This window comes from Rhipicephalus sanguineus, chromosome 8, assembly GCF_013339695.2.
Source record: "Rhipicephalus sanguineus isolate Rsan-2018 chromosome 8, BIME_Rsan_1.4, whole genome shotgun sequence".
Taxonomy (NCBI): domain Eukaryota; kingdom Metazoa; phylum Arthropoda; class Arachnida; order Ixodida; family Ixodidae; genus Rhipicephalus; species Rhipicephalus sanguineus.
Window position 1 is genome coordinate 122,412,472 of NC_051183.1, and position 13,064 is coordinate 122,425,535.

General features: G+C 44.6%; 1 long non-coding RNA gene across 1 annotated transcript; it reads right to left on the minus strand.

Annotated features, from left to right (window-relative positions):
* Positions 1-7,238: 7,238 nt before the first annotated feature.
* On the minus strand, positions 7,239-10,233 carry LOC119402965 (uncharacterized). The gene is made up of 3 exons (XR_005186029.2): positions 10,140-10,233; positions 9,980-10,060; positions 7,239-7,635 (listed from the first exon to the last, which is right to left on the minus strand). It is a non-coding gene; the product is annotated as an uncharacterized LOC119402965 (long non-coding RNA).
* Between the last annotated feature and the right edge of the window lie 2,831 nt (positions 10,234-13,064).

A 13,064-nucleotide genomic window follows, 5' to 3' on the forward strand; every position in this document is an offset into this window, starting at 1 on the left:
GAGGGTTGTTTGACCGTGGGCTTCTAGGTAATTATCTGTTGCGGTAACCACTTCCTTAAGCGATGAACATTTCCTTTCCTTGAGGAAGACGACGAGACCCTTGTGGCAACGGTTCATGTACTGTTCTACAATAATTTTTTTCTCTTAGAGCCTCGAACAACTTCTCTACTCTAGCGGTTTCAATCCACCGGTCAAAGTATCCTTCAAGTCTTGCTGTGAACTGGCGGCCTGTCTCTCTATTTTCAGGCATTACTCCTCTGAACCGCTCACGGTAGCCCTCGTTAGTGTAACGAAACTCTTGTAGAAGTGTTAACTTCAGTGTCTCGTAATCTAAAGAATCATCCGGTGACATTCGGCCTATTACTGTTAAGGCTTTCCCTGTGAGGCAAAGGCTAAGAGCAGAGGCCCAGTTTTCTTTCGGCCATTCTTGGCCGACAGCTACACGTTCAAACCTCTGAATGTAAGCATCTAGGTCGTCCCTGTCCTCATTGAAGAGGGGGATAAGTTTATGAGGGCTGATCCTTTTTTTGCTCGGCGTTGCCGCGCTCTCTTCAGCCTCATCAGCTGTATTAGTCACAGTTCTTTGTGCACGAAGCTCTTCAAGGCGCAACTTCTTATCTACAATCTCGCGCTCTAACTGAAGCCTACGGCTTTCAGCCTCCCGTGCTTCGGCTCTTTCGTCACGTGCTTTGTTGGACTGTTGATCTGCCCAGGTTCTAAGCTCATCGCCTTCTAAGCCAAGCTTCGCACCCGCCAGAATTAATTTATCCATGTCCATCTTCCACGCAGCCCTTCGCTAAATCACTGACTGCACTGCTCCGACCTTCTTAGTATATGATGGAGAAAGTCCTGTCGCGGACGCCATTGTTGTGAAGTCGGTTCGGGGAGCAGGTTTAATGCGTGGTGTCAGAGACGCTCGTGAGGGCCGCAAGGAAGAGGACGCATCTGGCACGGCACACAAACATATATTCTGACATAAACATACACAAACAAAAGGAATACAAAAGCACAGCAAGACAATCAAAACGCGAAGTGTCTTTAAAGAAGTTCAAGTAAACGCCGCGCTCACGCTACGGGCCTTGACTTGGCGTCGTGGCTGCGCTGCGGGTCTTGCTTGAGAAGGGCCAGGCGGGATGTCGCGGGCTCCTCTGCGTCCGCTGGGCGCCGGGGCCGAAGACGCGTCGTTGCGAGGTCCCTCGGGCGTTGACGCTCGACCGGGTCCCTCCGATAGATGTTGGCCTCCCGAACGCTGACGTCCGACCAGGCCAACGCGTCTTCTCTGCACCCGCTCCTGGCTCCGTCTGATCGGTCGACGTGGCCTGTTCCTTTTCTTCTTCTTTTTTTTTTCTCGCGCCACGCGGGCACGTGCAGGGAGGCATCTTCATGATGGGTGAATACTCCTAAGTGCGCGTGCTTGCACGTTTTCGGCGCCGCTTCGTCGTCTTCTGAGCGGTGTTAGGGCACCTCATCACACATGTGTTAGTGTCAGCAGCGGAAAAGGCGTTGGCCCCAGCGTTGGCCCTGACGTCAGCATTCGCATGTCATCCACAAAAAGAACTTGTCTGCCTGTTCGCAGGTACGCGCGCTCGTCGCTTTCCTCCTCACACGACGAGGAGCAGCACTCGGCCAGGAGGAGAGACAAGCCGATGAACGGATCAATGCGAGGGAAAGAGCGAAACGAGCGAGGGTCTTTTTTGTCCCCACCAAAATGCAGCCGCCAGAACCGAACCCGCGCCCTCGAGCGCCGCACATTTCATAGGAAGATCGCCATCTTCAGTCAATAACGCAAGCACGCACACACATACCGATATATATGCATACACTAAAGACTACTTAGGACATCGCGTGCTGAAAGTACGTAAAATTGCTGCTAAAATATGAATTTAATATTGAAATTTATATCCGGATCTCTCACTAAATATTTTATCTTTTGATTTATGGCGCTATGGGAAAGTAATCCTCCATGCATAAATATATCCCTTACTGCATCCCTTAATATGTCCAATTGATTGGCATCTGTACTTATAAAGAGTTGTATCGTTAAGAACACGACGAATGTTGGTTGTGTTTATGGCTGTGTTTAATGTAACACCACATCGAGGTATAAACAAATGAATCCAACACACAATTAATCAAAGGAAAGCGTGGGCTTACCAGGCACATCGACAACACTGGCGTTTAAAGGGTAACTTATGGTGCGACGTAGCGTCAGCCCACACGTTAGAGTAAATAAGTCAGTATTATAGAAACTAAGTGCGCTCTATGGTGCAATCATGTGAATATCACACAACTTTCGTTAATGTATTCCACCGGGGTCGAGCAATGCTTCAATATAGCAAGCTGAATCATGGGAAAACAAATGTACTGTTTATTAAACTGCTATAAAAGCGGAGCCAACACTGGAACCACGGAAGTTAATCTGACATGACGCCTGTATCGTAGGAGTACATATGTTGTGTTTATTGTTGTCTTGTAAAATTAGATAGCCAGCACCACAACCACAACTGCCGTTGCACCGACATTACGCCTGCATAAGGTGTTTTTCCAAACCAGTTTATAGACCTGACGTGGCTCTGTGGTAAATACCTCATTGCCACGCAGAATGCTTGGGTTTGATTCCTGCTGGGATCCTAATTTTTATTCTTTCCATTCGTCGGGTCAACGCTGCCGATGTAGGTTTTTCTTAATGCTCTTGCATTTAAATTACCAATGTTGGTTGTCGCCGTTCCTGGGCAGTATAAACTATCAATCACTTGTGGCGCATACCCGTAGATCGAGCGGCCGTGCCCGTACACCGCGGCCCGTGGTAAACGGGTATGTGCCATACGTATGTGGAGGAAAGGGTTTGACGACGTACGCGACAGGATTTTCACGTTATTCATGTCGTGATCCGACATTCATATTCGTCAAAGCCTCTTACCCTGCCATGCCAATTTTGGTCTAGAAAACATACTCAGACTTTCTCGGAAACCACTTTATCGCAACGTCCTCCGCTTGTGAAATCAACTACGTACATTTGAGTTGCAAATCACGTGTATCTGATACTATTTGCGAAGAACCATTACTGATTCTTCATATTATCACGACATGTATGTAGCGGAAATCAATACGTCACGAGGCGCAAATAAAAGCGCTCAGTACCTTTATGAATAAAATATACATTAGGCGTCGGCTGTTCAGTTGACATTGAAGTCAGAGTTAGTATACGTCTCAATCATCTACAATAAAATTATTAATACAATGCTGTGTTGCCGTGCCAGCAATTGGGCAAGACAAGGATCATACGCTTCCTCGTTGCCTCAATCGGACAGCTTAATCTCGCCGCGTGCATCTAATTGAGCGCATGTGTCAAGAACCATCTATACCTGTGAAAGAATAATTCTTGGGCTAGTTGGCGGTGCATGACTGGCTTATACATATTACCGCAAGCATATTAGACACTGCCTCACTTCATACACAGCACCAGTCTAACGACGCCCATCTAATACACATATACACACAAAATATTATCTTAAATGTCTAAATAACGATATAAAAAAAAACGAAAGAACACGAAGGCAAGCGTCACCCACAAATTGCAAGGAAGGGTTGCACATGTGCGGCGTTCCTTTTTTTTTTTTTGAAAGAGCCAAATCTAGAAACCGAAAGTGAGCTAAATTTCACGGGAGCCTAAAGCGCGCCTAAGTATCTTTCACTTTAAAAAACAATTGTAATCGAAATGAGGAAATTCCTCATCGTAACATGAATTCAAAAAAGGCAGTTTCGAATAATAAATGAACCGAATCGCGGATCTGTTCCAATTAAACCGAGCCAGATCCATTAAACCACCGTCGCATTAACAATCGTGACCAAAACAACCAACGTGGCCGCATATACAGTCTGTTTCATTTGGGTCCTTTGCTATATCCTATCATGCTTTCGTTCAAACAATTGGTTTTTCTTGGGCTGGTTGGTACTTGCTGAAGAACGGGATGTTGTAACGCAAAACTCGAATATGAAGCGTAAGAGGCCGACTTTCCTATACTTCTATCAGCCATTGAGTGTTCGTTTTCGAGTTTTGCGCTGCAGTTCTTCTTTAGCTACAAGATGGAATATTCGAAATAGTAGACAAATGACATGAAGACATTGGGCACCAATCTATTCCTTGAAGAAGAAGAAGAAGTGGTTCGAAACGGCATGGCGTAAAACGAGCTTTGAAGAAGAAGAAGAGCTTAAGCATTTTTGATGCCAAGAACAGGAATGCGTAGAGCCACGTTATTATAAATTTTATCAATAAACCGCATGCATTTAAGACCGGTGCTAGAATTTGGGTGTGTTTTATACTGTCGGGCACCTACCTATAAGCTTCGACCCCTTGTTCTTCCGGAAAAACAGGCTGTGCGAATGTGCTAAGGGCTCACTAAATTTGTAGCAATTAACGTTTTGTATATGGAAGCTAGAATTCCTTCACTCGTAACTACATTCAGAATATTGGCTGTACAAACATATTTAAGGGCATATGAGTGCCCTTTTAGGCGTAACCAAATAGTTTTCATTGCGCACCCTGGTTTCTTCTTTTCATTGGCCTAGATTTCACAAGTAAAGATCGTACAATCTCTTCTCGGTCCACTGTCCGTCCATATTAGGGAGGTTACTCCGGTTTGTAATGGGACAAATTCTCTCCAGATCTAATTTGATGACATTTTCCCTAATATGCCAAACACCTACTGAGTAATATGTTAAGAGCTACTATAAAGGACTGCCTGCAAAGAATGCAAGGAAATGTCACTGCGATGGACGCATTGCGGAGAGAAGAAGAGAACGGCATCGTTATGCACTGCCCTGTTCTCGACTGGTCCTTTTCCCTCCGATTTCGAGATTTCACACCAATCTTTATTGCAGTTTTTTTAGCGGTATAGTATTGGCCCTTCGTAAACTGACCACATCAATGAATTCCGCCGTATTAATAACGGACTCTTTAACCGTGTGCAGTGCGCTCACGGCATCCGGTGATTCGAAAACATTGAAAGAGTTCAAATCTCTAGTACCTGATCACTTATGTTCGACTACTGTGGGTACCTGGGCATGGAGGACTATTTCTAAGTGAAACGGCTGATGTACTAGCGAAAGCGTCATTAGACGGACCAGCTATTAATATGACCCCTACATCATCAGCTTTTACAGTATATAGCGGCTAGATTTCGGAGGCAAATGATGATGCGAGGATTTGATATACCACCTCTAAGGAATTCCCCGGACTTTAATCGCCTATTGAAACCCTGGAAAAGTACATCGTGTCATAATAAAGGTCTTGAAGTTATACGCTATCCCATACCTACATTGAATTTTTATTTATACAGAGCTAGTTTGGCGCCCTTCCAGCTTTGGTCTTATTGTAGAGAAGATGAAACAATACAAAACTTTCTGATCTCTGGCCGAAATATTTCCGCATTAAGAAAGAGATCTCGAGAAACACAGTTTCTCCTCATTTCATTAGATGTAACACTTTCAAATTTACTATCCCTAGGTGCACCTTCCCTTGGGCACAGCAATGGAAAAGAATGAGAGGCCGTTCAAGGTTTTATAACAAGCTTCAGCGTTATAACAAGATTCAGCGTTAACCAAAGTAGACTACGTCAGATCTTCTTATGTATTACTCGTTTAATTCTTATTCGATAAGAACTGATTCGACCCCCGTTTTATATTTTCAAAATAGTATTTCCAAAAAAAAATCTTTTTGTTGTACAAAACGAGAAATTATTCTTTTTCTAGCTTTTGAATATTTTTTCTAAGCCACCCTATTCTCGGCCAAATTTCCAGGGTGGGTGTAGGCCAAAATTTTTAGGATCTACACATGTGCACCTACAACAAGAAAACGCTGCTGACAGTCCACAGTGATGTGGCTCTTGACTGGAAGGACCACTCTTTCTACAGGTCTGGCCATCACCATTGCTCCAATACAACAAAGGACGGCACCGACGGAAGCACAATGATAGGCTTAATTTTGTCGAAAAATATTGCTATATCGTTCATTCTCTGTACATACACTTCTTTTACGAGCTAATGAATTTTGAAGTTTGCGTGAGCGATCGACACCCTCGGGCGATTGACACCTTCAAAGGTGACCCTCGGCGACCCCCTACTTCCTTCGCGTGACCACGCTGCAACAAGTTACGATGGCGCCATAGCCGCGCTTTTTTTTTTTTTTTTTGGCGCTTTCGCTTAAGCCGCCTGCTTCTCGGCGGCTGCTCGCGAACCGCGCGGAAGTGCGTCACAGTTGTGTGCTGACTTGATCGAGCGCTGCACCCGCTAGGTTGTGATAGTTGCGCCCGGAGGCTTGTCGTTTTTGAAACCGAAACTGACACTGGTCGGTAATGAGGAGCCAGTAATTAATTATCTGTCGCGCGCTGCAGCAAACGATGTGCCTTGTTATGTCTAACAGGCCCCCAGCAAAACACATTGCAGAAAAAAAAAAAAAACGCGAGGCCAAAATTCTTGTGTCAGTACCCCTTTAAAATGCGAACAAACGTAGATGTTTTGTATTCAAGTATTTGTGCTTGTATGTATATGTGTTTCTGCGTTAAAACCTTCCCGACATCTAACATACACTTATTGTGTTCACGTTTTCGTGTTCAGATATCATTTCATCTAAGATTTTGGAGTATTGAGAATAGTGATAATAATATGTCCGGTATTTTTCATCAAAAAGGTAAGGGAGGCTGGGAGAAAAAGCTGAGATGCTGACTAGCTCCTGCCCTCCCCCTCTCGCCCCTCCCCCCGCCCAAAAAAAAGTACACTTAGGGTAGTTTACAGCAGTCTTCCCAGTCAAAAAAATTCAAGTGGTCCAATTGGAAAAATACCAATCGGCACTAACTTGTTTTCGACCAATTGGAATTTCGCCACCCATTGGAACGCACCAATTACATCCAATTGGTAAACCAGTTCATATCCAATCGGTAAACCATTTGGGTAGAGCTAGTGGTAATTGGTTGACCAGTTGACATAGACGGGTCCAATTGGTCAACCACTTGAACACGCATGGTCATCCAATTGAAGCTAACTGGTGCCCAAATGGGTAACCAGTTAAAGTGAATTGGTGTTCAACTGGTAATCCAGTTAATAGTAAATGGTCACCCAATTGAAACTAGGTGGTGTTTAATTGGTCAACCACTTGAACACGCATGGTCATCCAATTGAAGCTAACTGGTGCCCAAATGGGTAACCAGTTAAACTGAATTGGTGTTCAACTGGTAATCCAGTTAATCGTAACTGGTCACCCAATTGAAACTAGGTGGTGTTTAATTGGTTAACCAATTGAATAGATGTGGTAATCCAATTGAAGCTAACCGGTGTCCAAATGGGTAACCAGTTAAAGTGAACTGGTGTTCAACAGGCAATCCAGTTAATAGTAAATGGTCACCCAATTGAAACTAGGTGGTGTTCAACACGAAGAGCCTTTATTACACAACAGTTGTTCGGTGAAAACATCTCATACAGAGGGGGCTTCATAGTACAGCTATACAATTCCTGCTACCAAGGGTATTCGTTGTCAAACTGTTGCCCGTTCTGCTTCAGCTTCAGGAGACAAGGTCGAGGATATATTCTCGTTGCTTAGGGTTCTTTCTTTGTTCCGCGTTGCGTCAGCAATGAGACATGCTGCGTGAAAGAAAAATATGACAAGACTGTGAGGAAAATGAGCTACATGGCTGTAGTACAGAGGTTAACACATTTGTCTAAAATGCTGTAACAGCACGCTCCAGCACGAGCAGTTTGAGATAGCCCACGCTCGAGCATTCACCCTAAGCAGTCATGCATGCAAACGTCGTCAGTACAGTCCAAAGCGTGCCGTTCGAGTGTTCTAGACAAGTGTGTTCACCTCTGCACGAAGGATGAAACTGTTCAATAAGTTGGTATGCTGGGCCAGTTGGTGCAACATATTGTAGATTGTATGAGCAGAAAACAGCAGGAATAGAAGGAAAGAACTTGACAGGACAGACGCTCAACTTCCAACTGCAGTTTATTGGAAATTTTTCTCACAAGTGCAGCCACCTTACCACAAGAAAGACAAGGCCAACAGGAAAGTTACTTATCCGAACTGCCGCCCTTTATCTATTTAGAAAGCCTATTTCTTTATCATTCAGCGCTACGAAGGGAACACTGATGCACGTGGTTGAGTATGCTTTAATCTGTACAGCTTCTGTGATCTCTGTGGTCAGTCTGTGTTTTGATTTGCTAAGAACATTAGTGCTCGTAAACTGCGGATTGCACCCGCAATCTCTCTCAAGAGACAGGTGCGTGCCACTTGCGAGAACCTTCCATGACGATGCATGTTCTCCGAGTCTGTCATTTAGACATCGGCCCGTCTGGCTGATGTACACTTTTCCGCAGCTCAACGGAACTCTGTACATGACCTCATCGGTACAGGGAAGAAAGAGCATGGCATGTGTTATTGTGCAACCTTTCTGGTTCACTTTTCCCTTCCCATGATATTTAACCATGGAGCACAGCTTGGCCAGTTTGCAAGGGGCTGTGAGCACGACGTCAACCCCATGCTTGCGACCAATCTTCTTCAAATTGTGCGACACAGAATGCACATACGGCATGACCACAATCTTTTGTTTTCCTTTTATCCTTGTTGTTGGTAGCATTTGTCCTCTTTAACTCCTTTAACAACGTGCCACCCACTGCAACAAGCAGACTGTCAGGGTAACCCGAACTGAGCAGGCGACTCGCTTGCAGAAACTATACTTTATGTTATGCAGACAAGGCTTCTTCAACGACAAACTAAGGCAGGAAATAGCAATTGTTCTTTTTTTTTACAAGCTTACTGTGAGATGAATCATAAGGTGAAAGACCCTTCTTAGACCGCAGCGAAAATTCCCAGCAAACATGGTCAACTCAATTAAAAACCTCGGTAACATCTAAAAACTGCAAATCATCATTGGCTGGTTGTTCATGAGTGAATGATAATGAACTTTAATCGAGTTGACCATGTTTGCTAGGAATTTTCGCCACGGTCTAAGAAGGGTCTGTTACCTTATGATTCATCTCACAGTAAGCTCGTAAAAAATAAATAGCAACTGCTATTTCCTGCCTTAGTTCATTGCTGAAGAAATCTTGTCTCCATAACATACAGCATAGCTTCTGCAAGCAAGTCACCTGCTCAGCTCGGGTTACCCTGACAGTCTGCTAGTTGCAGTGGGTGGCACGTTGTTAAGAAAGTTAAAGAGGACAAATGCTAACAACACCCAGGATAAAAAGAAAACAGAAAATATTGTGGTCATGTTGTATGTGCATTCTGTGTGGCACAATTTGAAGAAGATTGGTCGCAAGCACGGGGTTGACGTCGTGCTCACAGCCCCCTGCAAACTGGCCAAGCTATGCTCCATGGTTAAAAATCATGGGAAGGGAAATGTGAACCAGAAAAGTTGCACAAAAACACGTGCCATGCACTTTGTTCCCTGTACCGATGAGGTCGTGTACAGTTTCATTGAGCTGCGGAAAAGTGTACATCGCCCAGACGGGCCGATGTCTAAATGACAGACTCAGAGAACATGCATCGTCATGGAAGGTTCTCGCAGGTGGCACGCACCTCACTCTGCACTGCGGAGATTGCGGGTGCAATCGGCAGTTTACGAGCACTAATGTTCTTAGCAAATCAAAACACAGACTGACCACCGAGATCATGGAAGCTGTACAGATTAAAGCAAACTCAACCCCGTGCATCAGTGTTCCCTCGGTAGCGCTGAATGATAAAGAAATAGGCTTTTTAAATAGTTAACGGGCGGCAGTTCGGATAAGTAACCTTCCTGTTGGCCTTGTCTCGCTTGTGATAAGGTGGCTGCACATGCGCGATTCCGTGCTCTCCGTGAGAAAAATTTCCAATAAACTGCAGTAGTAAGTTGAGCGTCTGTCCTGTCAAGATCTTTCCTTCTATTCCTGCTGTTTTCCGCTCATACAATCTACAAGATGAAAATGTTAGCGATGTAACAAGACTTACCGCGTACAGTAGCTCCCACACGTCATGCTTGCTGCGCCCGTCACCGTGTCCACTGCAGTTGGCTGCAGTCGCGAGCCAACACTAGTTAGGGTAAAGAACGAAATGTGCGAAAGCTGCTAATAATGCAACAATTGCAGAAGTTCAAAAGTAAAATACTTACCTCGAATGTGGCTGAATCCACGGACTGTGCCAACATGAATATTTCAAAGACGCCGGATATAAAATACGCCGGTGACCTGTGGCATGATGCGTCTGATGTAGTCTGATGCGTCCACAAAAAAGCGCGGTCCGATCGCGATGACTATGCTGATGGAACTTGCCGCAACGCACGCACTTCTGAGAAAACTAAATTTTAATATTCTCGCTTGTGTCAACAAACAGTACGAAATTTTGTAAGCAAGAATTGTTTTTTTTTATTTTAGAGCGTATTTTTACCTTATCTTACCTCTTCAAGTGCAACTTTTTTGGAAGGGTTGTTAGTACGAAACCAATGTTTGTTCAGCCGTTTCCTGTCCGTGTTTAGAGTGCCTCGATGCGCGCGCCCCCGCTGAGCGCGCGGGCATCAAGGCACCCTATCCGTGTTCTCGTGTCAGCGAAGTGCGGCGGCTGTTCGCAAACTTCGCATCGGTTGTAAAGTGGCTAGGCTTGCAGGTGGTATTCAATTGGTTGACCAATTGAGTAGATGTGATCATCCAGTTGAAGCTAATGGGTTCCCAAATGGTTAACCAGTTGATCACAAATGGTCATCCAATTAAAGCTAACTGGTGCTTAACTGGTGAGCCAGTTCAATCAAACTGTCTGTCAACTGTTTATCCGGCTGAATGCATATACATATATATATATATATATATATATATATATATATATATATATATATATATATATATATATATATATATATAATATGTATATATATATAAGAGCATGACCTACCTTTTTTAGGGTTGCCATGTTAGTTAGAAACATATTGCAACTAAGTATTTCAAACAATGGGTCTACTACGATTGTATAGTGCTTTTCCAATTCGAATGTGCACATGCAATTGGATCAACAAGCATTCCAATTGGGAGGCCAATTGGAACGCACTGTTCCAATGGTTTTCCAATTGGAATTTCTGACATCAATTGGACTAAGAAGCATTCCACTTGGGAGACCAATTGGCAAACGGTGGACCAATTGGAATGACCACTTGGAACTGTGAGGTCCAATTGGTCCTCCCTGTTGAAGTGCAGCATTCCAATTGGTTTCCAATTCATTCCATTTCGGACCAATTGCTGGGAACTGGTATGACCAGTTGGACCCGTTCACTTTTTTTTACTGGGTTATTAACAGGGTAAATGAACAGGAATTGAGAGAAAATGAAAGGATGGAGAAACAGGATTACCAGCAACAATGCAACGTATTTTCATTTGAAATAAAATTAATAAGAACACATTTCAACAACTTATAATGCAAAATTAAACACCGCATTTTGGAGAATTGGAGATTTCCATGAAATAAACATCGATAAACGCCGAATTTTCTCCCAAATAATAAACTCCGGAAAACACCCTCCGGATTTCAAGAAAAATAAACTCCGAAAACACGGAGCCCTAATTTATAACCCATCGCCACTGTATTCTGTGCTTCTTACGAGTTAAAAGCAGTGGCGCGCTGTGAAGCGGCGCTGCCTTCGCGGCTACTAGCGGAACATGTCGAGTCGCAGCGCATAGGCCTCCCAAGCTCGGCCAGGGGGCGCTGCGTCGCACGCGTTTCGCCGCCTTTCTTGCGAAAACCGGTCGCTCCTGTCCCCACACCAGCCTTTTGACTGCGCTGTCCCCGCACGTTCAGGCACCCTGCACGCGCTGTTCTCTGCTCGCCGTGCACGTGCAGCTTCAAGTGTCGCTTGCTCTGAAGGTTTAGAAAGATCCCAGAGATGGAAAAAAACGTTTTAACGGTGGGAATCTTACCAGAGGAGGACGGTTGATCGACCACCTTTTCGGGACCGAGCAGGTCGTCAAGGGCGATGCTGTTTGTGCGAGCGCTACGTGCGTGCAGATGCTGAACGGGCACATTTCTTTGACATGAGTAGGGAGGTGACTGCGCGAGTTCTGTAATTATGTTACCGGTAAAACGCACATTCGTCGCGGCAGTCTTGTATACTCGGAGCTGTCAGCAACCATCCAGCACGCTTTCGCGTGCGTTTTCTATTGATAACTTTTCAATTGCTTGGATGCCAAGTTTGTCGTGCGGCTTTAAATTTAATATGAGCTCAGTGTGAAGAGCATAAATTTACATCTGCCCTGTTGAGTCACTGGCTGCATCGCAATGCGCAGTGTTCAGTTTCGTGGGAGTTTCACTTTTGCCGAGGTTTGCATCGAATGATAACAACGTCGGATCGCAAGTTTAATGTCGCCTTGGATTTTTTTAGAGCTCCCTTTGACAGCATAATGATATACGGAAACAAAAAATAAATAGATATTTCATGCCCACTTCGACGATGCATGTTTCTTGCAGAGGCGTGTTTCATTTCGAATAATATCGACGTCTGATCACGCACCGTGTTCGCTTATTCGAATGTCGCTTTGGTTGTTTCGACAGCTCGCTTGGTCAGCATCATACTACACAGGGGCGTAGCCAAGGGGGGGGGGGGGTTCAAATCCTCCCCAAAAATTTTCAATTTTGCTTGCGTATATGTACACGCACACATACAAACGCACGCACAAACATACATAAAGTATGGTTGGACCCCCCCCCCCCCCCCCCGAAAAAATTTCTGGCTACGCCCCTGATACTATACAATACCCACTGGGATCGCGCATGTTTATGATTATGCCGAGATTTGTGCCCAATAATAAGCGCATCTGAATTCGCGAAGCCATCGAAAATTTAATTGCCACCTTGGTTCTTTTTTCAGCTCGTTTCCAAAGCGGCATGCAAGGCTTTTTATTACGTGCCGAACGCATGACATTAATACGAGGCACGCCGTGGTGGATTAATTCGGATTAATTTCGGCCACCTGGGTTTCTTTAACGTGTACGTAAATCTAAGTACGCCGGTGTTAGTGCATTTCGCTCCCATCGAAATGCAGCTGCTGTATGCGTGA